Source organism: Oryctolagus cuniculus, chromosome 9 (assembly GCF_964237555.1).
Source record: "Oryctolagus cuniculus chromosome 9, mOryCun1.1, whole genome shotgun sequence".
Lineage (NCBI taxonomy): Eukaryota > Metazoa > Chordata > Mammalia > Lagomorpha > Leporidae > Oryctolagus > Oryctolagus cuniculus.
The window spans coordinates 112,649,947-112,674,479 of record NC_091440.1 but is presented as its reverse complement, the minus strand read 5'-3'; the positions used below and the strand labels follow the sequence as shown (position 1 = coordinate 112,674,479).

The window sequence follows — 24,533 nt, the reverse complement described above, 5'->3', positions numbered from 1 at the left end:
CAGTGCATTTTTATTATTTGTGCTTAACACAGTAATTTTCAAGTTTAGATAATAAGAAAGATATCTCATACATTTATCCCATGTAGATTCCATTTCCTGTACTCTTCATTTTGGGGGGTACATCAATATTTCTATCTGGTTCATATCCCTTCTGCCTAAAGGGTTTCCTTTAATAATTCTGGCAGCACACATCTGCTGATTTGTTTTTGTTTTTGTATGCTTGCCTTATTTTCACTATATATCAAATACTAAGTTGCTATATTCTTTCAATTATTTGAAGACTGGGATGTGGAACATCTGGCTCCCAGGCCAGATAAGGCCCATGAAATCATCTGGTCTCACCCTACCAAGGGAATTGCAGGTGGGACTTGAAATTCAATAAAATCTATAGCAGGCTAATTTTTAAGTTGATGATTTTGTATAGCCCGTGAATAATGTTATAAATATCCAAATGACCCTTGGCAAAAGAAGCTCCCAGTGCCAATTTCAGTAAGACATTCCACTGTCTCCTAGTTTACATTTTTTGGATATAAAATCTGTTGTCATCCTTCTTTTTGTTCCTCTGTATATATCATGCCTTTTATCTCTGGCTGCATCTAAGATTTTTCCCTTTACGATTGTTTCTGACCAAATTATGATTTACCTTGGTGTGATTTTCCTTCTTTTTCTTGTTCTTGAGCTTTAATTAGTTTCTTAGATTGCATTAAATTTAAAAACTTTTCAGCTATTATTTCTTCAAACATTTCTCTTCCTTGCTCCTTCTATCCTTTGGAGGCTCCAATGACATACATGTTTGATCCCTTGAAATAATACTACAACTTCTGGATGTTATTCTCATTTTATAAAGTGTTTTTACTCTGTGTGCTCCACTTTTGATTCTTTCTATTAATGTATCATCACATTAATCTGTTGTTAAAAAATTTTAGTTTATTTGTTAATCTACTGTTAATCTCAGCATATTTTTCATCTTGGACATTGTGGTTTTCATCATTAGAAATTTATTTTAAAAGTTTTTATATCCTTCATTTTTTTACTTATCTTTTATAAGATCTTTTTACCGTTACAACCATTTTAATTTTAATGTACGTATTAGGAATTTGCTTTGATTGGCTGATTGTTTCTATTCATATGGATAATAATTTCATATTTCTCTGAATTCCTACTCATCTTTTATTTTATGCCATACATTGTATGTTTTATCCACATGCTGAATATTCTTGTATTGTTTTTGCACTACTCTCTGAGATTCAGTTAAATCACTTAGAAAAAGCTTACCTCTTTCAAGTCTTACTTTTAAAATGGGACCAGAGCAGTATTTAACCTAAAGCATTCTGGGTATTATACCAAATGCCAATCAACCCTAAGTTAGTGACAGCCATTCTTTCCTCTATTCCTCTTGAGTAATTATTTTCCCCACATGTGTTTGCCGAGCAACTCTGTGAGGGAGTTCTCCACGAACATTCAGAGAGCTCTCTCTTCTATAGTATCTTGCCATGTGCACTATAGCATCTTATTCTCCCAGGCCTCTTAACTCCATCTCAACTCAACATGTCCACTGATCTTCACCTTGGTTTTCTCTCCCTGAGCCATGCCATGGAATCTCTCTTAACGCAATAAATGGAGGTAATTATAAGTCTTACTTTGGTTTTATTGCTATCTAACTATATCTACCATCTTTCATTGTTCAATGTCCAGTGTCTTGAAAGTCATTTTCTCATTATGTATTGTCTGTTTCTCCAGTTCTAAAAGAATGGTAAGTCCTATTCCTGAGATTGTTTCTTGGCTAAAAGCCTACTAAGTCAAACAAGATTATTTTGAATGGTTACCCCACCCTCAGAATTCTCCCATAAAATTGGCTGAGCTATTTGTTGCATTGCATCACTCTGCCTAGCCCTGTTTCCATTACTAATCTCATATGTCTGTCCCCAAATAAACCATCTGCACACAAATCTCTTAGTTTTAAAGTCTACTACCCAAGAAGCCAAATCTATGACAGTCATTCAGATGGTAACTAGCAGGATCAATGTCTTCTAGCTCCAGAGTTCTTGTTTAATCTATTACATAATATTAGATTCATAGTTTTGAATGGACAAAGTTCACCAGCAATATAATTAGATTCTCATTTTATAGTTGAAGAATTTGAGAACTGAAAGTCTTAAATGACAATCCTAAGAACAAGTAATTCTATTCCCTGAAAAAATTTTTTTGTGCTGTGATGTCATAACAATTTATTTAAGCCAATTTTTTTTTACTTTATTTAAGGTATACAAATTTCATGTATTTCACATAGATTCAGGAACATAGTGATATTTCCACCCAACATTCCCTCCTGCCCATGCTCCCACTCTTTTTCCTCCTCTCTCTCCAATTCCAACTCTTAATTTTTGCAAAGATCTATTTTCAGTTTACTTTATACTCATAAGATTAATCCTGAGGCTCTTGTCATGAGCAGCCAAGGTTATGGAAGCCTCTTGAGCTCATCAACTCTGATCTTATTTAGACAAAGCCATAGTCATATTGGAAGTTCTCTCCCACCTTCAGAGAAAGATACCTCCTTCTTTGATGGGATCTCACTCACAGAGATGTTTCATTTAGGTCATTTTTTTTTTTTTTTTTTTTGCCACAGTGTCTTGGCTTTCCATGCCTTAAATGCTCTCATGGGCTCTTTAGCCAGATCCAAATGCCTTAAGGGCTGATTCTGAGGCCAGAGTGCTGATTAGGGCATTTGCCATTCTATGAGTCTGCTGTGTATCCCACTTCCCATGTTGGATCATTCTCTCCTTTTTAATTCTATCAATTATTATTTGCAGACACTAGTCTTATTTATGTAATCCCTCTGACACTTAATCCTATCTTTTTGATCAATTATGAACTTAAACTGATCACTTTAACAAGATGGCATTGGTACATGCCACCTAGATAAGATTGAATTGGAATCTCCTGGCACGTGTCTAGCTCTACCATTAGGGGTAATTCCGAGTGAGCATATGCTGAACTGTACATCTCCTGCCTCTCTTATTCCCACTCATATTTAACAGGGATCATTTTTCGGTTAATTTTAAATGCCTAAGAATAATTGTGTGTTAATTAAAGAGACAAGAGCCTCGGGTGATTACTGACATCATAAATAAGAGTATCAATTGTTAAATCAACAACAGGAATCACTGTGCACCTGCTCCCCATGTAGGATCTCTGTCCTTAATGTGTTGTACCATGTGAATTAAAGTAAAACTACTACTCAAACAGTACTCTATACTTTGTGTGTCTGTGTGGGTGCAGTTTGTTGAAATCTTTACTTAGTATATACTAAGTTGATCTTCTGTATATAAAGATAACTGAAAATGAATCTTGATGAAGAATGGGATGGGAGAGGGAGTGGGAGATGGGATGGTTGCAAGTGGGAGGGAGGTTATGGGGGGAAAAGCTGCTATAATCCAAAAGTTGTACTTTGGAAATTTATATTTATTAAATAAAAGTTAAAAAAAGAAATTATAAAACAATAAATCTCCATAACAAACAAACTGAGAGAAAATGAAGAGAAAAAGGGAAACTATAAATAAAGAGATGTAAGAGACTGGTAAAAAAAAAAAAGATTAATCCTATGCTAAGTAAAGAGTTCAATAAATAGTATAAACAAAAAACAGTGTTCCTCAACAGCCAAGGCAAGGGTTGTAAATAATCATCAAATCTCAAAGTGTCTATTTCACTCCTATATATTACCTTTTATGTACTCTATTAGTTATCACAGATCAGGGAAAACATGTTATTTGTCTTTTTGGGACTGGCTTATTTCACTAAGTATAATGGTTTCCAGTTGTATCCATTTTATTGCAAAAGAGAGGATTTTAATTTTTTTTTACCATTGAGTAGTATTCCATAGTGTATATATGCCATAATTTCTTTATCCAGTCTTCAGTAGATGGGATATTTGGATTAATTCCATATCTTAGCTGTTGTGAACTGAGCTGCAATAAACATGGGGATACAGATCACTCTTTCATATGCTGATTTCATTTCATTTGGATAAATTCCCAGGAGTGGGATGGCTTGGTCATATGGTAGATCTATATTCAAATTTCTGAGGTATCTCCCTACTGTCTTCCATAATGGCTGCACCAGTTTACATTCCCACCAACAATATATTAGGATACCTTTTCCCCACATTCTTGCCAGTATTTATTATTTGTTGATTTCTATATGACAGACATTCTAACTGGGGTGAGGTGAAACCTCATTGTGGTTTTGATTTGCATTTCCTCGATGGCTAGTGATCCTGAGCACTTTTTCATGTGTCTGTTGGCCATCTGAATTTCCTCGTTTGAAAAATATCTGTTCAAGTCCTTTGCCAATTTCTTAACATGATTGTTTGTTTTGTTGAGTTTCTTGAGCTCTTTATAGATTCTGAATATTAACCCTTTGTCAGTTTTATAGTTTGCAAATATTTTCTCCCATTCTGTCAGTTGCCTTTTATCTTCCTGAGTGTTTCTTTTGCAGTGCAGAAGTTTCACAGATTGATGTAATCCCTTTTGTCAATTTTGTCTTTGATTGCCTGTGCTTTCTGGGCTCTTTTCCAAAAAGTCTTTGCCTTTGCCTATGTCTTATAGAGTTTCCCCAATGTTTTCTAGTAATTTGATAATACCAGGTCATAGATTTAGGCCCTTGATCCATATTGAGTGGATTTTTGTGTAAGGTGTAAGAGAGTGGTCTTGTTTCATACTTCTCCATGTGGACATCCAGTTTCCCAGCACCATTTGTTGAAGAGACTATCCTTTCTCCAGGGATTGATTTTAGATCTTTTGTCAAAGATAAGTTGGTTGTAGATGTGTGGATTGATTTCTGGAGTTTCTATTCTATTCCATTGGTTTTCATGTCTATTTTTTTTTTGTCAGTACTAGGCTGTTTTGATTATTACTGCCCCATGGTATGTCTTGAAATCTGGTATTGTGATGCCTGTGGCTTTGTTTTTGTTGTATAAGATCACTGTATACAATCTTGTTGTATAAGCTTTAGCTTTCAGGGTCTCTTGTGCTTCCACATGAATTTTAATATCTTTTTTTTTTCAAGATCTGAGAATGTCCTTGGTATTTTTAATAGAATAGCACTGAATCTGTAAATTGGCTTTTGGTAGTATGGACATTTGATGATAGTAATTCTTCCAATCCATGAACATGGAAGATTTTTTTCCTTTTTTTTTTTTTTTTTTTTTTTTTTTGGTGTTTTCTTCTATTTCTTTCTTTAATGTTTTATAATTTTCATCATAGAGATCGTTGACCTCCTTGGTTAAATGTATTCAAAGGTAATCTTTTTGTAGCTATGGTGAATGGGATTGATCTTAGAAGTTCTTTCTCAGCCATGGCACTATCTGTGTATACAAAAGCTATTGATTTTTCTGAGTTAATTCTATACCCTGGCCACTTTACCAAACTCTTTTATGAATTCTAATAGTCTCTTAGTAGACTCTTTTGGTTCCCCTATACATAAAGAATCATGTTGGGGCTGGTGCTGTGGTATAGCAGGTAAAACCACTACCTGCAGTACCAACATCCCACAAAGACGACAGTTTGAGACCCAGCTGCTCCACTTCTGATCCACTTCTCTGCTATGGCCTGGGAAAGCAGTAGAAGATGGCCAAGTTCTTGGGCCCCTGCACCAGCATGGGAGACCCAGAAGAAGCTCCTGGCTCCTGGCTTCAGATCAGCCCAGCTCCAGTCATTGCGGCCTTTTGGAGAGTAAAGCAGCAGCTGGAAGACCTCTCTCTCTCTGCCTCTGCCTCTCTGTAACTCTGCCTATTAAATAAATAAATAAAATCTTAAAAAAAAAAAAAAAAGAATCATGTCATCTGCAAATAGGGATAGTTTGACATCCTCCTTTCAAATTGGTATTCTTTTGATTTCTTTTTCTTGTCTAATAGCTCTGTTAAGCCAATTTTTAAATGAATATCTATAAATAGCCTATATATGTCTTACCAATCTTTTTTCTTAAAGATTTATTTATTTATTTATTTGTAAGTAAGTTACACGGAGAAAGTAGAGGCAGAGAGAGAGAGGTCTTCATCCACTGGTTCACTCCCCAGTTGGCCACAACTGCCAGAGCTGCGCCAATCCGAAGCCAGGAGTTTCTTCTGGGTATCCCACATGCGTGCAGGGGCCCAAAGAGCTGGGCCATCTTTTATAGTTTTCCAAGGCCATAGCAGAGGACTGAATTGGAAGTGGAGCAGCTGGGATTCAAACGGTGACCATATGGGATGCCAGCCCTGCAGGCGGTGGCTTTACCTACTACGCCACAGCACCAGCCCCTTAACAATCTTTCATTGCGCATAGCCACACTTTCTATTATGGTAAAGCTATTAATGTAATTTGCACCTCAGTCGAGTTTTATCTACCTATCTTCTCCGCCCTGATTTCTAAGACACATAAAGAGATGGGCTGCAGGTCGTATTTTCTTACGCTTTCATAATCTTGGCAAGGCCACCGTAGTTCATCCTGAGAACCTAAAACTGTTTTAACACAAGCAGAGTACTCTGTTCTCATCCCATAAAGGCAATTTAGCATCTTAGAAGAGTGTTCAAGAATAAGGACTCTGGAGTAAGGCCTCCTACTTCTTAATCCCAGCTCACCACTTAGAGTGCTGTCATTCTTGGACAAGTTAAGTAATCTCACTGTGCTCTGGCTTCCTTATATGTAATACAAGGTTATTCCAGTACTTCCTCAAGATCTTTGGCTCTATTAAATATGTAAAGTGCACAAAACACTGCTAGTACATAGTAAGTACTTAGTAAATGTTCTCTATTATAGTACACTATTACTGTAGATATTAAGAAATGGCAAGACATTGCCTCTTCAGGGACTTCCACCTCTACCCCAAGCATCTTTCTTTGTCTATGGAGAACAGTCAGCAGGACTTACAGTTAAAGACTATCAATAGCATTGTTCAACTTATGCCCACCCCATTTTCTTTCTCTTTTCTACTAGACCATATCTACCTCTGCTGACCAAGCATGTAGTTTCAGAAAAGACTAGGCCAGGGAAGTTCATTCTAGTTTTTAAAAATTTATGGTTTTAGCTTTGGTGACCTGCTGAGTTTTAAATCCATACTGGAACACAGCTAAAGTTATATTTTTATATATGTGACAGGAGTGGTGATACAGTGAAGTACCATTTTCACCCTTACCTATACCCTTTCTTTTTTTCTTTCTTTCTTTTTTTTTTTTTTTACAGGCAGAGTGGACAGTGAGAGAGAGAGACAGAGAGAAAGGTCTTCCTTTGTCGTTGGTTCACCCTCCAATGGCCACCGCGGCCGGCGCGCTGCGGCCGGCGCACCGCGCTGATCTGATGGCAGGAGCCAGGTACTTCTCCTGGTCTCCCATGGGGTGCAGGGCCCAAGTACGTGGGCCATCCTCCACTGCACTCCCTGGCCATAGCAGAGAGCTGGCCTGGAAGAGGGGCAACCGGGACAGAATCCGGCGCCCCAACCAGGACTAGAACCGGTGTGCCGGCGCCGCAAGGCGGAGGATTAGCCTAGTGAGCCGTGGCGCCGGCCACCTATACCCTTTCAATGGAGGTAATTTTTAGGTAATCTATTACTCTGAGTTCTTGAGTACCTTAACTCTCTTTCATTAACAGCCTTGCCATCAATTCTTCGATCTTAATTCTTCTGACCCAGATCTTTATCAGAAAGCGTAATTCCAATGAGAGTAATTCCATCTGAATTAATTTTTACCTTTATCTACCTATACATAGTAGGGTTTTATTCTATGGTAGATGGTCATCTTGCTAGATACACTTTCTGCCATGCCTCTTCTATCAGTAAGACTCTCTCTCCATTTATGTCAGTTCAGAAGAAAATAGATTAATACACTCTGCTTTCCTTCAAGAATAAGATACCTCTAGACAGAATGCTAAACACCCTACACTACCCATCGTTGTACAGTGATAGGAAATGAACAAGTATATCAGCTATGGTCTGAGAAGGACATGGTGACCAGGAGCTCACAATTCTCAGGAATGAGGCTGTATCTCTCTCCTTAGTTAGATACTTAGACCACCAGATATATGTGAGAGAAATGTAGAAAAGTGAGTTTTTAAGGAGGAGACCACTAATGTTGGGAGTGGCCAGATGTAACAACAGGGGCTGTCTTTGTCTCACTGATATTCATAAGTATTCTATGTGCCCCAAGGAGTAAACTAGACCTCAAAGATGAGAATATGCAAAAGGAAAAACTGCACAGCTAGGAAAAAGGAGATGCTTACTATGTTAAAACTAGGAAATGCATTTCCATAAAACAACCTCAGCATCCAGGCAAGCATCACTAGAATCGTATTATAATTTTTCCTAAAAAAAAGACCAATTAGAATCCTGTAGAAGCTGATGTGAAAATGGAACTTCCAATCCTCCTCAAGCACCCTGATACTGGGGACGATATTATGAGATTCATCTATTAATTAGTTTAGAAAATGAATGGGGGCCAGCACTGTGGCACAGTAGGTTAATCCTCCACCTGCAATGACAGCATCCCATATGGGTGGCAGTTCTTGTCCCGGCTGCTCCTCTTCTCATTCAGCTCTCTGCTATGGCCTGGGAAAGCAGTAGAAAATAGCCCAAGTCCTTGGGCCCCTGCACCCATGTGGGAGACCAGGAGGAAGCTCCTGGCTCCTGGCTTCAGATCAGCATAGCTCCAGCCGTTGCGGCCTTTTAGGGAGTGAACCAGCGGACGGAAGACCTTTCTCTCTGTCTCTCCTTCTCACTGTCTGTAATTCTACCTCTCAAATAAATGATAAAATCTTTAACAAAAAAGAAAAAAAGAAAAATGAATGGGGTGAGGCCAGCACTGTGGCGTACCTGGTAAAGCTGCTGCCTGTGATGCCGGTAGGTATCCCATATGAAGGCCAGTTCAAGTCCTGGCTGCTCTGCTTCATATCCAGATCTCTGCTAATGAACATAGAAAAGCAGTGGAAGATGGCTCAAATGCCTGCATTGCTACTATGCATGTGGGAGTCCCACATGGCACTACAGGCTCCTGGCTTCAGCCTGGCCCAGCCCTGGCTGCTGCAGCCATTTGGGTAGTGAACCAGCAGATGGAAGATTCTCTCACTCATTTCTCTCTCTCTCTCTCTCTCTCTCTCTCTCTCCATGTTTCTGTAACTCTGCCTTCCAAATAAATAAATCTTAAAAATGATAAATGAATGGGTGATCTGGTGTTTTTTTTTTCTGATTTTAAGCATTGAAAGCTAACCAATGAACAAGAAAACCAGAAACAAGTCATCTGGGGTTGTTAAAACATGAGGTTAAGCTTTGAAAAATACTGTTTAAGAAATGTGCTCTTTGCTCACTTAGTTAAAACAGATTTTATGGTGTTTGCTTAGAAACCCTCTCTCTCCTTCACTTAGAGTGAAGTAATACACAGAATTTGTCGCTACCTATCTCATCTGAGGATAATGACCACTCCTTTTGATCACAAATAATGAAGGAAAATAATCTGTATACATTCAGGTAGATGACTTTAAACAGTCAGAGGTACAATTTTCCTCTTAACAATGAGTCTTGGAAAGGTTCCTATAGAATAAAATTATAAAATCATTCAAAGAAAATTGTAGGTGCTACAACTTACTCTTGGGAGTGAATTAGACCTTAAACATGAGAAGAAATTATAGAGCTAAGAAAAAGGAGATTTTATCAATTGATAAATACAATTCTACAGAAGAGCCATAATATCCAAGAAAATGCGATCAGAATGACAAAGTTAAATAGAAGCACATGGGCAGTTTGTACCTATCTCTTTGAAAACCTACACAAGAATCAAGACTTTGAAAAAAATTACAGAGCAATATTAGATCATGTTTCACATACGAGGAATCTAAGAAACAATGTTCTGGTGTCAGTGAAAGTTGTTCTGTACTTCTGTGCCTACACAAGTTCGATTGTCTCCCAAGTGAGTGCAGGGGCCCATTCACCTGGGTCATCCTCTGCTACTTTCCCAGGTGCATCAGCAGGGAGCTGGATTGACAGTGGAGCAGCCAGTCTCGAACCAGTGCCCATTTGGGATACCAGCATCACAGGCAGAGGCTAACTTGTTACATAAAAATGCCAGCCCCTCACTATCAAAAATTTAGAGGGCCTTGGTTATCACAGAAATCTTGGAGTTATGGCAGTGGTGCACTGAATGTGTCTAATTGACCCCAGACCTTGTTTGGGGAAACTGAGAGTCAGTAGTGAAATATACAATATAGAGATGGCAAAGAACAACAGTCAGCCCCAGGAAGACTCAAGACCCAGAGGCATTTATGCATAGTCAAGAGGTGTGGAAACTGAAAGTCTGCTAGATTAAAGCCACAGATAGAACAAAAGCAAAATCAGCAATAGAACTTAGTTTTTGATACCTGATTATCCCTTTGGCCCCTAATAGGTAAGAAGCTTGAAGGGTCTTTTTTGCAAAGGGAAGACCAGGGATGGACAGCACTGTATACAAACCAATCAGACTTTCAACTGTATAGAAAACTCCCTTTGCAGTTATATTCAATCTTGGTAAGTCTTCTTTGAGAATCACAGAGTCGTGTGTTGAAATTAGTCTAAAAAAAAACATCTTTTCGGTGATAGGGAAGCTATCTCTCGTCTAAAACAAAATAGATCCTTTGGAGAAAATCAAATAAATTTGCAAGAGGGAAAAATAAACCTGTGCTTCAAAAAATATTTACAATTTTTTCCCTTGCATTCAGTGACCTAGAAGATGAAGAGAAGGCCCACAGCCAAACCAAAATATGTCCATGGTTTTCCATGGGCTGAACTAGGTTTATAAATGTTGCAGTTAGAAAGCTTCAAAGTCATAATTCAGGTCTGTGGCTGCCTGATATACACATACTTTACAATTTTAAACAATCATGGGATTTATTTCCTTCATGTTAAAAGCAATCATATATTACTTGCAAAGGGTAAATGAGATCTTGACAGGACAAATTAAGTTTTTAAAAATTCAAAATCTAGAATTGACCCTATATGTTCTACAATGTTTTTCCTGCATCCATATTCATAAACCCCTAGATTTCCAAGACCTTTATGAGGGGCCTCCCCACAATATAGTTAATCTACCAAGAAGCATTCTTGGCTCTGCTAATGCTGCAACGTATAATCTGGGTGTTCAAGAGAACTGACAAAATGCTTTCTTTACAGCCTCAACTGCAAAAGGAACTGTAAAGTAAGTTAGGAGATGCATGGATGGATGAAGGCTTCTGGATGTTCCCCATCTGTTGGTGCCACTCTGCTTTCTTTCCATGACTCATCATTGGCTGAGATTTTACTGGGCATGTGACTGAGAAGGTTGGGTTGGAAGGCTCACTCCTCCCTGAAAGGGTATAAAATGTATTCACCCTCACCTATAGTTCTCTAAGCTGAACTGAAGCTTATTTTCAATATCCCTTTTCAGGTCTTCTCATTGCACCCAGTCTCTAAAGCCAAAGAAGGCCCAAATTAGAAAAATAGACCTCTTTATTTGTTTGATCTCACCTCATGCTACAACCTCACTCACTACCTTCAGATAGCTCAGGCATACGTATCTATATCCTGCTTGTTTCATGTTCCTATTTTACAGCACCAAGATGAACTCTGAAGATCAGGGACACTGTCTGGAGAAGAATAAGCACAAAAAGGAAAGGAACTTAAAAGTAAGTGCTGCAATCAATGGTTTATGGAATTAGTAGTGTCTGGTCTAGGGTGCAGAAGATAATATCTAGGTATCTAGGAACAAACACAAAGATCTAGCATGTGGAAAGGAAAAATATTTATGTTTTCCTAAAGGTAGAACTACAAAGAAAAGTTTTTTTAAAAAACAGGGAGAAATATTTTTGGCTCAATGAAGGTAAAATCCAACAAAGAAGCTCAAATTTAAAAAGGGATGGTTGCTTAAGGAATTCTGATGTGTCTGAAAAGCCCATGAGAGCAATTCAGGCATGGAAAGCCAAGACACTGTGGCAAAAAATATCCTACATGAAGGATCTCTGTGAATGAGACCCCAGTGGGAAGGAGGAGCCATCAAAGAAGGATGTACTTTTCTCTGAAGAGAGGAAAGAACTTCCACTTTGCTTATGTCCCCATCTAAATACTGATGGAGTCTGTGGTCACAAAAGGCTTCCATAGCCTAGGCAGCTCATGGCAAGAGCCTCGGGTGATCACTGACGTCATAAATAAGAGTGTTAATTGTGAAATGAACAGAAGTCACTGTACACTTACTCTGCATGTAGGACCTCTGTCCTTAATGAGTTGTACTATGAGAATTAACAGCAAAACTTGTTCTCAAACAGTACATTTTTACGTTGGGGGGGTGCAAACTATTGAAATCTTTACTTAGTATAGAGTTGGTCTTCTGTATATAAAGTTAATTAAAAATGAATCTTAATGAAGAATGGTATGGGAGAGGGAGTAGGAGGTGGGACAGGAGTGGGACAGGAGTGGGGGTGGGAGTGTGGGTATGGGGGGAAATACCACTATATTCCTAAAGTTATACCTATGAAAATTGCATTCATTAAATAAAAGCTTTAAAAAAATAAATAGAAAGGGATGGTTGGAGGAAGTTTCTCATCATGGGATATTTTTTCTAATTACCAGCTAAATGGGTAAGACTGAAGTCAAGAGCTGGGAACTTAATCCAAGTCTTCAACCTGGATGGTAGAAATCCAATACTTGTGCCGGTTCTGGTCCCTCTTGCTCCTCTTCCAGTCCAGCTCTCTGCTGTGGCCCAGGAGGGCAGCAGGGGATGGCCTGGGTGCTTGGGCCCCACACCCTCAAGAGAGACGGCAGGGAGGGGTTGGGGGTGGCTCCTGGCTTTGGATTGGTGGCCATTTGGGGAATGAGCCAGTGGAGGAGGGACCTTTCTCTCTCTCTCTCTCACTGTCTGTAACTCTACCTGTCAAATAAATTAAAAAAAAAAAGAGAGAAAAAAAAGAAATCCAATACTTGAATTATGAGCACTGCCTCCCAGGATCTGCATTAGCAGGAAGCTAGAATCAGGAGCTAGAGCTAGAAGTCAAACCTAGATATTCCAAAATGGGACTTGGGCATTCTCACTGGCATCTGAATTGCTAGGCCAAACATTTGCCCCACAGGATATATTTAAACGTGGGACAGCATCACTGGACAAGGATAAAGAAAATGCAATCCTTGGAATGATCATCAGATTAGATTAACCTTTAAACATTAAAATATTATGATTGTTAGATATGCTCAGAGAAAAAATATATGGAGCCAATAATTCTGTCTACACAATCAGCAGTCAGTCCCCTTCAACATTAAGCAGGAAGAGGGCATTATGGTCCTTTAAGATGCAAGAACAGGATGAGGGAAGAGAAGTACTGCAGGAGATGGAATGAGGATGAGAAGATAGGTAAGTAACAAAATCATCATAACTGAAACATTAGATGAATGAATAGTCACAGAAATTAAGTAAAGAGCAACCATCTAGAATTTTGGGCTCATATCTGGGCTCTTCCATACACACACACACAGATGATAACTGACTTAATTCTTAGGTACTGTTTTAATTGCAGCCATGAGTTGCAAATTAAATGTGCTTAAAAGTAGGTAGGTAAGTAATAGTTTGACAAGGGAGTAAATATTACTGCTCCCCAAGCAACTCTGTGTTTCATTATCTTCAGTGTAATTAAACTAACAGAAGCACATATTACACATTTTATTTTAGTATGGTCCATGTGATATAGTATGTAGAAATTAAACTTGCTTGAAAGATACAATATGCAAAAATAAAACCTGGCTGAAGTCTAGATCTAACACATACTAGTTACATGTTGCTTAACAAAGTCATTTGGCCTGTTTGCCCTCAGTTTCCTTTTCTGAGAAAAGGGGCTGATGGTGTGTATTCTACCTACTTTATGGATTATAAAGTGAGAATTAAATTACATAATGAAAACTTTTTTTCTAAATTGTAATTTATTTATTTACTTGACAAGCAGAGAGAGACAGACTAACAAAATGAGTTCTCAGTTAAATTTCAACACCTAAGAATAATTGTGTGTTAATTACAGAGTTCAACCAATAGTATTAAGTAGAACAAAAAAAATACTAAAAGTGATAAAGTATTAAGTTGTAGATCAACAGTCAGGACAAGGGCTGATCAAGTCACTGTTTCTCATAGTGTCCATTTCACTTCAACAAGTTTCCTTTTTGGTGCTTGGTTAGTTGTCACCGATCAGGGAGAACATATGATATTTGTCCCTTTGGAACTGGCTTATTTCACTCAGCATGATGTTGTCCAGATTCCTCCATTTTGTTGCAAATGACCGGATTTCATTGTTTTTGACTGCTGTATAGTATTCTATAGTGTACATGTCCCATAATTTCTTTATCCAGTCTACTGTTGATGGGCATTTAGGTTAATTTCAGGTCTTAGCTATTGTGAATTGAGCTGCAATAAACATTAAGGTGCAGACAGCTTTTTTGTTTGCCAATTTAATTTCCTTTGGGTAAATTCCAAGGAGTGGGATGGCTGGGTTGTATGGTAGGGTTATATTCAGGTTTCTGAGGAATCTCCAGACTAACTTAAATGTAACTGAAAAGTGATCTCTGTTAAATATAAGAGTGGGAATAAGAGAGGGAGGAGATGTACAATTTGGGACATGTTCAATCTGACATGCCCCAAATGGTAAAGTTAGAAATGTGCCAGGGGATTCCAATTCAATTCCATCAAGGTGGCATGTACCAATGCCATCTTACTTGTTAAAGTGATCAATTTCAGTTCACAATTGATCATAATGAAAGGATTAAGAGTCGAAGGGATCACATAAACAAGACTAGTGTCTACTAATACTAACTGATAGAATTAAAAAGGGAGAGAATGATCCAACATAGGAAGCAGGATGAGCAGATTCATAGAATGGCAGATGTCCTAAACAGCACTCTGGCCTCAGAATCAGCCCTTAAGGCACTCGGATCTGGCTGAAGAACCCATGAGAGTATTTTAGGCATGAAAAGCCAAGATACTCTGGCAAAAAAAAAAAAAAAAAAAAAAAAAAAAAAAAAAAAAAAAAAAAAAAAAAAAACAACTAAATGAAAGATCTCTGCAAGGAAGATCCCAGTGGAAAGAACGGGCCATCAGAGAAGGAGGTACCTTTCTCTGAAGGAAGGAGAGAACTTCCACTTTGACCATGACCTTGTCTAAATAAGATCGGAGTCGGCAAACTCAAAAGGCTTCCATAGCCTTGGCAACTCATGACAAGAGCCTAGGGAGATTACTGATGCCATAAACAAGAGTGTCAAATTGTTAAGTCAACAACAGGAGTCACTGTGCACTTACTCCTCATGTAGGATCTCTGTCCTTAATGTGTTGTTCAATGTGAATTAATGCTATAACTAGCACTCAAATAGTATTTTACACTTTGTGTTTCTGTGTGGCTGCAAACTGTTGAAATCTTTACTTAATATATACTAAATTGATCTTCTGTATATAAAGATAATTGAAAAATGAATCTTGATGCAAATGGAATGGGAGAGGGCGCGGGAGATGGGAGAGTTGCGGGTAGGCGGGAAGTTATGGGGGGGGGGGAAGCCATTATAATCCATAAGCTATACTTTAGAAATTTATATTTATTAAATAAAAGTTAAAAAAATAAAATAACAACTAAAAGCAGAAAAAAAGAAAGAAAGAAAATGAGCTCTCATTTGCTCGTTCATTCCCCAGATGCCCACAACAGCCAAGGCTGTGCTGGAGCCAAAGTCAGGAATCCAGAACCCAACCCAAGTTTCCCACGTGGGTGGCAGGAACCAAATGACTTCATCCGTCACTGCTGCCTCCTGGAGTCTGTATTAGCAGGAGACTGGTCTCAGCAGCAGCACTATGACACGGCACACAGGCATCCCACCCAGTTTCTTAACCACTAGGCTACATGCCCACACTGGAATAATGAAAATTTTGAAACTGCTAAGTGCACATTTAATATGTGAGGGAATAAAATATGCATAACAAGAGTCCTGACACAGGTTAGATATTTTTATCTACACTATTACATACTTCTCAATATAGAACTTATGAAAATACACACATGTCAACCACTTGTTAACAAATTATAAATCACTTCCTTATTTTTTACTTTAACTTTTAGCACCAATCTTTAAACAAAAAATAGTTTCTTGTGTTATATATATATGCAAAAACACATTAATTTATGTATCTGTGTTTTTGAAAAATCCAATACTTTTTAACTAAGTCTGATTAACATCTTCATCACACAAAGGACCAATTCAAGGTAAAATACTGAAACAGGTTTGTTTTTCTTCTGCATCTCATTTTCCTTTTCCTTGCCCTTCTTTCCAGAAGCAACCTTTACTTTCAGGTAAAAGGTACTCCTGGGTCAACCTCTACAGTCCATACTCCAATCAACAATCTCCCCTTGGGAAGTGACCTGCAGTTAATTCTGTGTACCCTGGTACACGAAAGTCAATGTATGACCTTTCCACAGGTAACTGCCTTTAGAATGTATGCACAGCTGTAGCCTGAAATCCCAGCCCCTGATTAATTTAAGGGAGTTGAGAAGATCCTGGACATGGCTGCCCACCTCCCAGACCTTGCTGCCTCTGGAACCTCGTGTCAAATCATTGAGAGAATTCAGAGTACAGAAGGCTGTTCTGCAAGGCCAGGATGTAAACAACGGGAGAGCTGAACTTTGGTGTGAGTGCTATTTTCCTGGCCATTAGTCACAAAATGTCAATGTTTACGTAATAACAGTCAAAATTCAGAAGCCCCAGCTTGACCAAAACTCTCCTTTCTCAGTATTACAGTACAGCTTTGTACACAACTTACATGAATGTACAACTGTGTGGTTATATTACATTGGCTGGAAAATTGTGTTTTCCTTGACAGCAATTAGGGTTTTACCCAAAGATCTTCCAGCCTGAAATAACATTTCAAGGCATATTTTTAAAATTAAGGAAAATAAATACTATTAATGAAGCAATGAAACCATATACTAGGTCTAGAAGATCTGTTACACTCCAGCTAAAATATCATTCTCACTGTTCTCTACATTTAAACAATAATGTGGTGTCTTTCAATTAACATTTTTATAATATATTACACATATATTGATTCAAAATCATTTTTTCAAAAATATGTCATGTTATATTTTTTCTTCTATGAGAAAAAATAATAATCCTTAAACATCCATGATTGCTTAAAAAGAAAAAAAATGGAAAACTGAGTAATTAAAAAAGGTTGAGCAGTTGCCACCTGAAGGAATTATATAAGGAAAAATTGAAAAGAACCCTAAAGGCCTGTCGTCTGACACTTAAATCTTGTTTCTCACCTCCCCTCTCCTCAAGTTCTTTGCTAAGCTGTCACTTAACTGATTGAATACAGCTGATAACAAGGACATATGAGACTTGTTTTTCAGGAAAATGATGTACACATAGATGGCTGTGACTGGTTTGATGTAATGATAAGCTTATAGGGAAAAGAATACCAAAGATATCCATTTAGGTCTAGTCAACCCTGTCAACAACAACAACAACAAAATACCAATAAAAACAATGGTAATGATTGCCATTTACTGAATATTCCTTATGTAACAGACACTGTCATAAACACTTTACAAACTTTGCTCCATCAGTGCTGATAATGGACATTTGTGATGGACAGTATCATCTCCATTTTCCAAAGTGTAATCTGAGACTCAAAGAGGGTAAATTATATGTTCAAGGTCATCAGACTAGAGAAAGTAAAATCCAACTGAAGCTCAGATATGCCTGTCTCTTAAACAACTCTATCTTTCAGACACATAAGGACTTTAAAGAGCTAACACTCATGAGAATTAAAGATTATAGTGCTGACCAAGAGATGCTAAAGCTGGATTTAGAGCCATTTAGATAAGAGTATAGAATTATAAAGCCTGCATATGAGAATTTGTGAACTTGGCAAACTTGAGAAGTTCAGAGAAGCAAGCTGAATCAGAAAGAAATCATTGGATACTACAGTTCCATGCAGACAGGAATCAAACATAGTAAAATCTGCTAGAGAAGAATGAGGCTTATACAACCACCTTGGAGAAACAAAATCAAGGGTGCAAAAGGTCATAAACATGACTCATGGGAGTGAGGATAAAGGGCCAACTCCCCTCCACTGACCTCATCCCAACATAGCACCTGCAGAATAACAGAACAGAAACTAGCTGTGGAGACTCAGTTATTTTAGCTTCCTTAAATCTCAATTCATCAGTAAACTCAGAATGATAATTATACTATTACCAAAAAAGGTTGCCAGAGAAATTAAATGAGATAAAACACATACAGCATTTAGCACAGTTTCTGACTTACAGAAATTATTCAGGGGCCAGAGCTATGGCGCAACAGGTTAATGCCCTAGCCTGAAGCACCGGCATCCCATATGGGCACCAGTTTGAGACCCGGCTGCTCCACTTCCAATCCACCTCTCTGCTATGGCCTGGGTAAGCAGTAGAAGATGGCCCAAGTCCTTGTGCCCCTGTACCCATGTTGGAGACCTGGAGAAGCTCCCGGCTCCTGGCTTCGGATCAGCACAGCTCCAGCTGTTGCAGTCAACTGGGGAGTAAACCAGCAGATAGAAGACCTCTCTCTCTCTCTCTCTCTCTCTCTCTTTCTCTCTCTCTCTGCCTCTCCTCTATGTGACACTGACTTTCAAATAAATAAATAAATATTTTTAAAAAAGAAATTATTCAATAAATATTGGCTGCTGTTGCAGACAATCACTTATAGCTTTCTAATATGAGGGTACTTCAAAAAGTTCATGGAAAAATGAAATGAAACGATGTTTATTTTGGTGCAAGAAACTTTGAAATCCATGCATACAAGGGGTTTTCAAAAAAACTCCCTGGAGGGGCAGGCATTTGGTCTAGCAGTTAGGACACCTGTGTCCCCCACTGGAGTGCCTGGGTTTAATCCTTAGCTATGAATCCTGATTTCAGCATCCTGATAATGCAGATCTTGGGAGACAACAGTGAAGGTTCAAGCAGTTGGGTCACTGCCATCCACATGAGAAACCTGGACTTAATTCCCAGCTCCCAGCTTCAGTCCTCTGGTCTGTGTGCATTCTGGGAATGAAACAGCAGATGGAAGCATTTTCTCCTCCCCACCCCCATCAAATAAATAAATAAAAATTTTAAAATGGAAAATGTGTATTATGAAAAGACTATTCGGCCCAGCACTGTGGCACAGTGGGTTAAAGCCCTGGCCTGAAGTGCCAGCATCTCATATGGGCGCTGGGTCTAGTCCCGGCTGCTCCTCTTTTTTTTTTTTTTTTTTTTTTTTTTACAGGCAGAGTGGACAGTGAGAGAGAGAGACAGAGAGAAAGGTCTTCCTTTGCCGATGGTTCACCCTCCAATGGCCACCGCGGCCGGCGCGCTGCAGCTGGTGCAACACGCTGATCCGAGGGCAGGAGCCAGGTACTTATCCTGGTCTCCCATGGGGTGCAGGGCCCAAGTACTTGGGCCATCCTCCACTGCACTCCCTGGCCACAGCAGAGAGCTGCCCTGGAAAAGGGGCAACTGGGACAGAATCCGGCACCCCGACCGGGACTAGAACCCTGTGTGCCGGCGCCGCAAGGTGGAGGATTAGCCTAGAGAGCCACGGCGCCAGCCCTGGCTGCTCCTCTTTCAATCCAGCTCTCTGCTATGGCCTGGGAAAGCAGTAAAAGATGGCCTAAGTCCTTGGGCCCCTGCACCTGCATGGGAGACCCAGAAGAAGCTCCTGGCTCCTGGCTTCGGATTGGCGTAGTTCCAGCCATTGCGGTCATCTGGGGAGTGAACCAGCGGATGGAAGAACCCTCTCTCTATCTCTGTCTCTCTCTGTAACTCTTTCAAATAAATAAAATAAATCTTAAAAAAAAAAAAAAAAAAAAGGCCGGCGCCACAGCTTACTAGGTTAATCCTCCACCTGCGGCGCCAGCACCCTGGGGTTCTAGTCCTGGTCAGGGCACCGGATTCTGTCCTGGTTGCTCCTCTTCCAGTCCAGCTCTCTGCTGTGGCCCGGGAGTGCAGTGGAGGATGGCCCAAGTGCTTGGGCCCTGCACCCGCATGGGAGACCAGGAGAAGCACCTGGCTCTTGGCTTCGGAATGGCATGGCTCGCTGGCAGCAGCAAGCTGGCCGTAGCAGCCATCTGGGGAGTGAACCAATGGAAGGAAGACCTTTCTCTCTGTCTCTCTCACTATCCACTCTGCCTGTCAAAAAAAAAAAAAATATTTACTCACAAAAGTAATGGGAGAATTAAGAATATACTAGAAAATAATCAGCACAGTATTTGACAGGCATTGATTCATTCATGAACATACAAAGAAATGTACTAAAAAGAAATGTGAGAGCCTAACCAGGGGACAGAAACTGATACAAACATAGGTGATAGAGCAGTGAATAAAAGACATGGTCTCAGCTCTCATGAAGTTTACAGTCTGAAAGTATATTTACATATTGTTTGGTCTGAACTGCATATTGACTCAGGCCTACTACATGATTTTCTCAGGATCATAACTCACAAACCCTGATTTATTAGTAGAAACAAATGGACAGACCTGATTACAAATGTCAGTAAAAAGAGATGAGGCAACAAAGTCATTCATCACTCTTCAGCGCAGAAAGCAACAAAGAAGCCATCCTAGCCCTGAGAAACAGAGTGCACAACTAGCCCTGCCTGCTGCAGCCACCTGGGGAGTGAACCAGCAGATGGAAGACATCTCTCTTTTTCTCTCTCTTTCTAGTTTCAAATAAAACTAAATAAATCTTTTAAGAATTTATTAAAAAGGAAATTCCTATTTTCATGTCTAGGAAACCCTTCATCTTGTGCTATTACTAATATTTTAAAAATATTGAATAAAATTATAAAATACACTATTCTGGTTTTTTGCATGAAATTAAAGGAAGAGTTTATTTCTAACATACTTCATATCAGTATTCATGAAGTCTGCGACAGGTTAAACATAAATGTAAGTTTCTAAAATTGGGCTTGATAAATCTATTTTAAGTTCATAGCAACATAGGCTTGGTGAGAAACTGAAAATTATAGATGCTCATGCGGGAATAACTTAGGATTGCCAATAGGTGAAAAGTCAAAGAATGACATAAGAACCCAGAAGAGGGGGAGGAGAGTGTCAGCACAAAGGAGGCCTTTCCTGCCACAGGTTGGACAAAGGTGGAGCGTCCTGGGCCATACCTCACAAGGGTCACTGACTTACTGGAACCCAGAAGAATGAAGATGGCCACGATGATAGAGAGTCTGGAAATGCTGTCCTCTGCGGAGCGGCTGAGTCACACTGTTGAGTCTGCAAAAGGAAAATTTCAAAGAACAGAATAGCATCTTCAAATATCAGGGAAGAGCACTGGGAGATTTGACCACCACAGGCTGGAGAGTATTCTAAACAACAGTGCCTGAACTGGAACTATATGAAACTGATGCAATGAGTGTTATTTGATATGGTATTATTTTTAGGGTTAGGTGGACTGAAACATTTTCTCCTCTGGTCAGAGAAAAAAAAAACATACTGATTGGAAAAATGTGATTTATGTGTGTAGCATTCACTCTTAGTCAATGTGACATTTATAACACATCTCTGAGAAAGAGGAGAGCAAAAGCATTTGGTGTAACATCAGGTTTATGAATTTTATAATAAAACCAGAATTATATTCATGAGCAAAAGGTATTAATATTTCAAATAGATGATAATTTTTGAAAGAAAATTAATCTTTAAATTGATGAAATGGAATTGACTTCACTCATAAGACCTAAGAGGAAAATAGCTGCAGCATGAAATAACCATTTTTCTCTATCTGTATCTCTTCCATGAAAAGATAGTTCACTCTTCCCATCTCCACAGGGACAGCAACAGATAGTAAAACCAGTCTCTCACCAGAGAAGCAATGCTGACATGAACAAGAAAGCCTGTTGGGTTTTAGTAGAGGGCAGAAGCTACAATTTGTCCAGGACATGACTATAAATGAGAATATGAGAGATTAACTTACATTTCTCACATTTCTAGGCAGTAGATTGGGATTCCAGAGAAGTAGAGAATGGGGTTATAGCCATTATTTTGGGTGGAGTTAGAGGTTAAAACAAAGTTTCAAGAGGCAGACTTATTTGTTCAAGAAGAAAAATACAGTAATAGAGTCATAGAAGAACTCATATAAAAGCTCCTATCTGCTGGTCATTCCCCAAATGCCCACTAAGGCCAGGACACGGCAGAGTGAAACCGAGAACTGGGAACTCAATCCAGGTCCCCCTACGTGAGTAGCAGGAACCCACCACTTGAGCTACCTCCATTACTTCCCAGGGTCTTAATTCGTAGGAAGCTGGAATCTAGAGCTGCAGCTAGAAATCAGACACAGACACGCCAATCAGGTGTCTTAACTGGTATCTTAACTATTAGGCCAAACACTTGCTCCAAGAGACAGACTTCTGAGGCACACAGATCATTTACTTACTATGACCCATCAAGAGAAAAATAACATTTAGCCTCTGTGAACTACACCCTCTGCACAGAGTAGTAGAGACACACCATGTAGAAATCAAAGGAAGTAGCTAACTACACAGGATACAGATAGAAACCTAGAGCTGTTACACTTTTTCTGTCTTACTGTGTGATGCCCTCTGCCATGTTGGAACACAGCAAGAAGGTCCTCACCACATTCAGAGCCATGCTCTTAGATTTCCCAGCCTCTGGAACAGTGAGCTAAACAAACTTGTATTCTTTATGAATTACCCAGTCTGTGGTATTCCATTATAGCAATAGAAAATGGGCTAAGATATATGATAACAATCTTCCCTGGTATTCTTTTTTTTTTAAATTGCTCTGTGCCTTTAAAAAAAAAAGATTTTATTTATTTATTTGAGAGCTAGAGTTACAGTGAGAGGGAGAGACAAAGGTCTTCCATCCGTTGGCTCACTCCCCAAATGGCCGCAACGGCCGGAGCTGTGCCAATCCGAAGCCAGCAGCTAGGTGCTTCTTCCCGGTCTCCCACGCAGGTGCAGGGGCTCAAGGACTTGAGCCATCTTCTACTGCTTTCCCAGGCCATAGCAGAGAGCTGGATCAGAAGAGGAGCAGCTGGAACTAGAACCGGCGCCCATATGGGATGCTGCCTGCAGGAGGAGGATTAACCTACTGCGCCATGGCGCCGGCCCCTGGCATTCTTAATCATTCTTCTCCAGCACAGTGTTGGGATGGTCCCAGAGTTATGTTAGGTCTTTGGCTTCCCATTGTGTCTCCAGGCCTATGCACAGACCTGAACACAGGCCTTGTCTATGGGATGCAGCAGTAGAATCTCTTCTGGGCCACTAAGAATTCTGTCCCATCTGTCCCAGAATGAATGAATTTCCTGGGATGGTGGGACGTTCGCAGTTACTAACCTTTGGAAGTATTAATTCATTCATTTATACAACACATACTTATGGAATGCCAATTGTTGTAGGTGGGGCACATGGGGAAGAAGTTACTCTGTCTCCAGTGTTGAACAGGAGATTCACAGTGGGTAGAAGATAATGAAAACAGCACTGTGGCACAGCGGGTAGAGCTGCTGCATGCAATGCCAGCATCCCATATGGGTGCCAGTTCGAGTCCCTGCTGCTCCACTTCTGATCCAGCTCTCTGCTATGGCCTAGGAAAGCAGTAGAAGATGGCCCAAGTCTTGGGCCCCTGCACCCATGTGGGAGACCTGGAAGAAGCTCCTGGGTCCGGATTGGCACAGCTCCAGCCATTGTGTCCAACTGGGGAGTGAACCAAAGGATGGAGGACTTCTCTCTCTGCCTTTCAAATAAATAAACAAATCTTAGAAAAAGGGAGGGAAGGAAAGGGAAGGGAAAGGGAGGGAAGGGGAGGGGAGGGGCGGGGTGGGGAGGGAGGGGAGAGGAAGGGAGGGAAGGCACCAATTCGAGTCCCTGCTGCTCTACTTCTGATCCAGCTCTCTGCTATGGCCTGGGAAAGTAGTGGAAGATGACCCAAGTCCTTGGGCCACTGCACCTGTGTGGGAGACCCAGAGGAAGTTCCTGGCTCCTGGTTCCTGGCTTTGGGTCGGCACAGCTCCAGACATGCAGCCATCCGGAGAGTGAACCAGTGGATGGAAGATCTGTCTCTCTCTCTCTCTGTGCCTCTGCTCTCTGTAACTCTGCCTTTCAAATAAATAAATAAATAAATGAAGAAAGAAGAAGAGGAGGAGGAGGGGAAAGGGAAGCAGGAGGAGAGGGGAAGGGAGAGGAGGAGGAGGAGAGGGAAGAGGGGGGAGGGGAGGGGGAGGGGGAAGAGGAGAAGAAGCTGAAGAAGAAGGAGAAGAAGGAGAAAAGGCGAATAAAGAGCTGAGGTTACTGGATGCAAATTCTAATCTGGAAAAGAGGCAAAGGATGTTACAGGAACAGTAATGAACTTTGAATGTAGGCTATGAATTAGACAGTATTTTATAAATGACATTGGCAATTTTGCTCTGGTTCTGTATAAGTATGTCCTTGTTTTATGAAATAAGTGCTGTGGTATTTCAGGGTAAAAGTTCATAATATCTGCAATTTACTCTGAAGTGGTTTAGCAAAAAGAGAG

The 24,533-nt window shown here is 39.8% G+C and overlaps 1 protein-coding gene across 6 annotated transcripts in view; it reads right to left on the bottom strand.

The window, feature by feature from the left end:
• The window catches only part of PDE6H (phosphodiesterase 6H), a 202,278-nt gene that overhangs the window by 116,543 nt on the left and 61,202 nt on the right, over positions 1 to 24,533 (bottom strand). For 3 of the 6 annotated variants that reach the window (XM_070049435.1, XM_070049431.1, XM_070049425.1), the window contains one exon: positions 21,170 to 21,278. The exons of 1 other annotated variant lie outside the window; for it this stretch is intronic. The gene's annotated coding sequence lies outside the window, so the exon portion shown is untranslated. The remainder of the gene's footprint in view (positions 1 to 21,169; positions 21,279 to 24,533) is intronic. 2 more of the 6 variants (XM_070049430.1, XM_070049426.1) reach the window with 1 other exon arrangement.